The sequence below is a fragment of the Eucalyptus grandis genome, chromosome 5, assembly GCF_016545825.1.
Source record: "Eucalyptus grandis isolate ANBG69807.140 chromosome 5, ASM1654582v1, whole genome shotgun sequence".
Classification (NCBI taxonomy): domain Eukaryota; kingdom Viridiplantae; phylum Streptophyta; class Magnoliopsida; order Myrtales; family Myrtaceae; genus Eucalyptus; species Eucalyptus grandis.
Genome location: NC_052616.1, coordinates 35,783,394 through 35,788,607, shown reverse-complemented (window position 1 = coordinate 35,788,607; position 5,214 = coordinate 35,783,394). Strand labels below are relative to the sequence as shown.

At 37.1% G+C, this 5,214-nt stretch overlaps 1 long non-coding RNA gene across 1 annotated transcript; it reads left to right on the top strand.

The window, feature by feature from the left end:
* The first annotated feature begins 2,807 nt into the window (after positions 1–2,807).
* Positions 2,808–4,834, top strand: LOC104430650. The gene is made up of 4 exons (XR_005551456.1): positions 2,808–2,939; positions 3,029–3,266; positions 3,867–3,969; positions 4,777–4,834. It is a non-coding gene; the product is annotated as an uncharacterized LOC104430650 (long non-coding RNA).
* The last annotated feature ends 380 nt before the right edge of the window (positions 4,835–5,214 follow it).

Below are 5,214 nucleotides of genomic sequence, written 5' to 3'. Positions count from 1 at the left end.
TAAGGTAGGCGATGAAATGAACAGACTGAAATTGGTCTACTTTCCCATGGTTTGTGCTGTATTATGTTTTTATATAACATCGGTATGCTGTATTTCAACATAATAGACTTAACTTATGTGTAAAAGTACTGTATTATGTTTCTATATAGCATTAGTATGCTGTATTTCAACATAATAGACTTAGCTTATGTATAAAAGTGCCGTATTATGTTTCTATACAGCATTGGTATGCTGTATTATACTGTATTAACGTTGTTATCAACTAAATTAATTATATTCTGTAATTGTTATGTAGTGCAAAGCAATGGAGGTGGAGGGACATGATGATATGACTCCGGAATTGGAATTTTCTGACCATGAAAATGAAGAAGAGGCACCCCCTAGTACGAGTGCCATGAGTAAGGTACCTGGTTCTCATCTTCCTCGGGATAAGAAATATACATCAGAATGTTGGAATCATTATAGAAGAATCAATGATAAGGATGGAAAACCAATTCAAGTGAAGTGCATACATTGTGGGACAATACTTACGTATCGTGTTGCTAACGGTACTTCTGCGATGAGGAAGCACTTGACCACATGTAGGAGGTTTCCCCGTAATGTAGATAAGAGACAGAAATTCTTCATGCCACGTAATGTAGACATGGCTAGCAAGTCAGGAGGTGATTCTAATACTGGTAGTATCTTATCAACATGGTCGTTTAATCAAGAACGTTGTAGGCGAATGCTTGCTCGGTTTATCATTAGTGATGAGCAACCTTTTTCCTTGGTTGAGCGTGTTGGATTTCGTGAGTTTGTTAGTGAGTTACAGCCTCTTTTCAAACATATATCACGTTTCACAGTGGCAAAAGATTGCATGAAGTTGTATATAGATGAAAGAACTTCTTTGAAGAATTATTTTCGACAGATTAATTCTAGGATTGCACTCACGACCGATACATGGAGCTCCATTCAAAATCTGAATTATATGTGTCTCACTGCACATTTTATTGATGAAAATTGGAAGTTGCATAAAAGAATCATCAATTTTGTAGTGATGCATAGTCATAGGGGTAGGGAGATTGGGAAAATGGTGGAGAAATGCATTCAAGAGTGGGGAATTGAAAAAAAGGTGTCAACAATCACTGTGGATAATGCTAGCTCGAATGATGTTGCAATTAACTATTTGAGGGATAAATTTTTCAAAGAAAAGTCGTTGATATTGGATGGTAGTGTTTTGCATATGAGGTGCACAGCTCATATATTGAATTTGATTGTGAGAGATGGCTTGACTACGGTACGTGACTCCATTGCACGTGTCCGGAATGTGGTTAGGTATGTAAAGAGTTCTCCTGCAAGAGCCAATGCATTTCAGTCTTGCATTAAGAGTGAAAATATCACTTATAAAGGTTCGGTAGTTCTTGACGTTGCTACTAGATGGAATTCCACTTATCTCATGTTAGATACCGCCATCAAGTTCAGAAAAGCTTTCCAAAGACTGGAAGATGACAATTTATCATTTGCAAGTGAGCTGAATCATGAAACTCCTACTGATGATGATTGGGAAAATGCTATTGTTATTTCAGATTTTCTAAAAGTATTCTATGATGCCACCAATCGAATGTCGGGGAGTTCATATGTTACTTCAAATGATTATTTTGAAGGAATAGCTCTTTTGTATAGATATTTGAAAGATGCAATCAATGCTTCGGATCCTAGGCTTCATGATATGGGTGTGAAAATGAAAGAAAAATTTGATAAATATTATGGAAGCTTGGATAAAGTGAATATGATGGTCTTGATTGCGGTTGTGTTAGATCCTAGAGCTAAGTTGAATTATGTGACTTTCTTGTATGGACAAATTTATGATGATGAATTGAAAGTTAAAGAGATGCATTACAAGGTGAAGGATGCATTGGAGCATTTGTATGAATTTTATGAGCAATCATCTCTTATTTCAAGTGATCATAATTTTGGTGGCCATAGTTTGGGTGTAAGTAGTGGTGCTTCTAATGTCGATTCGAGTGATAGTGAAGGAATAAAGAAGTATGATGGACAAGTTTGGAAGAAAATGTTTTTATACTCGAATGAACAAGGGTGTGATGACAACAAATCCGAGCTTGATCAATATCTTCAAGAGAAAAATGAAAAGAATCTTGATATTGACATTTTGATGTGGTGGAAGACCAATGGCTCAAAATATAAGATTCTTTCTTTGATGGCTCGAGATATTTTGTCCATTCCCGTAACTACCGTTGCTTCCGAGTCAACTTTTAGTGCATCGGGTCGTGTTCTTGATGGTTTTCGAAGTTCTTTAACTCCCAAAGTAGTGGAAGCTTTGATTTGCACTCAAGATTGGTTGAGAGCCGTTCGTGTACCGATTGATGTTGAGGAGTGCATCGAGAATGCAGAAAAATTTGAGTTGGGTAAGTGACATTGTTTATATCTTTATATATTGTAATTCTTTTTGTATATCTATAAGTGGATATTTTTTTAATCTCTTTTTCTTCTTCTTTTTATAGATATGGATGGTCTTAATGGGGAGACTATCGCCGGTAACTAGAGTTTATCATTGGGAGGATGCGGGCCAAGTGAAGGTGCTGATGGAGAAGTTAGAAATCATGATAAAGCTTGGTGAGTTCCTGAAATATTGAGCAAGCATGAAAACTGAAGAGCATTTAACCTGTTGAATTTGCTTGTTTACTCAAAATGGTTAATTTTATGTTGTCTTATTAACTAAATGCTGCAGGTTCTGCTGGAATTCAAGGAGTATGCTATATAAGTAGATGTCAATTTTGTTGGAAAGGCAGTCCGTGCTATTGGTCATTTGTGCAATCAAGTTGGAGAGAGCAGCAGAGTGATGCATCAGTGTTTTGCTGGAGCTGATTAAGATTAAAGTCAATTTTGTGGTTCAAGAAGCCATTATAGTTATTAAAGACATTCGGAAGATATCCTAACACGTTAGTCTCGATATCTGTAATTTTTGGAGTACGTGAACTGAAAAGCTGTTCCATTCATCTCTTAATTTAGTGGTGCTCTCATCATGCAGGCTGAGAAGATTGAAGAGAAGAGGAAGCTTGAAGAGGAAGACTTAGCTAGATTGACTAAAGAGAAGGAAAGCCATGACTTAGAATTTTTCTGTCCATCAATGCAAATCTTTTAATTTATGGAACGATTTAAAAAATCCACTCAAATCTTTTTCTGCAGGTTTACGGGTTGAAGCATTAGCTGACGCAGCAGAGAACTATCACCAAGTTCTTGCAGAAAATAGGAGGCTATTTAATGAGGTTCAAGATCTAAAAGTTGACTCTTCCGCATGTCAGGTTGTGCGCATTCTTATGAGAGATATGACTGTATGCCACCTGTATAGTTGATTGGCTCCTCTTGTTCTTCTTCTTGTAGATGGTAGTTCATTGACTTCTCATAGGTTTTTTATGTGTGCATGTGTTGCATTATATGTCAAGGGTAGAAATTTTCAATCCTGCGCAAGTTTTTTTCCAATATATTAGGTGGGTATCCTATTGATGTAACTGATTCATGTTGGGAGATCTATCTTCTTATTCAGAAGACAAGTGACCAGCAAGGCAATTTTCAAGATAGGCTTCTTGGTTTTGCTGCTGTATACCGTCCGTATCACTATCCTAATAGTCCACGACTGCGGCTGGGTCAGATTTGCTGTTATCTTGGTTAAATGTAACAAAGAAGACAAGTTTTCAGTGCTTTAGGAGAGCATGTAAAGTGTATTTTATCAGTTAGTTTACCACTCATGAGCCCTTTTGCCAATGGCAACTTCCCATCCCAAGGCACCATGTTTAGTTTCCAAATTTCCAGGATTACTAAAGCTCTCCTTCTCCATGACACAGTGTTGTTGATATGACTCATTTCAGGCAGAAAGGTGCAGTCCTTGACAACCAACCAATTCCAACTAATTCAGTTCCATCTCATGAAAAACCACGGTTTTGATATTTTGTTGAATGTGAAGATGCTGCGGTGAGTTGCATGGTTACTTTTCTCTTTTGTACATGGTAATAGCCTTTGTTTGTTATCTGGAAGTGTTTCTTCATGACTCTTTAAGCTTGATGTGTGTTGGTGCGAGTGTGGTAATGATGTTTGCAAATGTGAGTACCTTTCAGGTCTTGAAAAGTTGTGTGTCTGGCACCTTTAAGAATTTCTTTTCTACCAGAACCTTGATGAAAATAGGCTTTGATTGGAGAAAAGAGTTATGATAACACCATCTGCATATAGCATGGCATCACACATGTGAACAGGCGCATATTTGACATACATCTTCATGCCTCGTGCAAAGGGTGGAGCAAAATATCAAATGTTAACTTCTCAGTAAAAATTTAAGTGTAGTGAGGATATTCTTGTTTTCTTCATATTTGTGATACATATCATCATGTATGATGAGACAGTTTGTAGAAATCATGAGATTCTCTATTTACTGCATTCTCTCATTTTTTTTTTCCTAATATATCGATAGTTCTTCACTACAGGTCCTATTTACTAATTCTTCATATGGGGCTTTATCGAAGTATTCATGTTCTATGGGATCAACAATTGCTGTGTTTGACAACTACTTTTATGTTAGAATGTTGCCTCGGAGGCCAACTTTCCCTTTTACTTCTAATTAGTGCTAGATATTTCTTCTCCATAGAAGTAATATATTCCAAGCATTGTTACGTAGGTTGGCTTTCTAGAGGAGCACTCTTCTGCTTACACTTCAATTAAGTGGATAAAAATTTCCCCTCTTTTGCAATTTGTTGAGGAAAACTAACCATGCGTGTTTTGTTTCAGGATGAGAAGTTTATGATTTGGTACTCAGGCCAAGAGGAAAAGCAATTGAGACTAAGCTCGATTCTTGAAGTTATTTGTGGACGTAAGACCGTATGTGCTATTAACATGCATCCGAATGCAAATTGGTTTTTTTATTCAAGTAAATATCTTTCAGTGCTCCTTCTGTTTTACTAACAGGAATTTTCACTTTGCAAGGTAAATTTTCAGAAGCAACTTCAACCGAGACGGGGAGGCACGGAGTCATTTACTACATTGATTTAGTGCTGCATTATTCGACCAAGTCCATGCGCTTCGGGTTGGAAAAACGGTTGCACTTTGTGCTAGTAATTTCTTCGTCGTGTTGCTATTTATGGCCTTGCTTCTATTCTCGTAATCTTTCACCTCTTTAATGATTATCCTCTCACCTTGCAGCTGCCATTGAGAAGGATCTATGGGCAA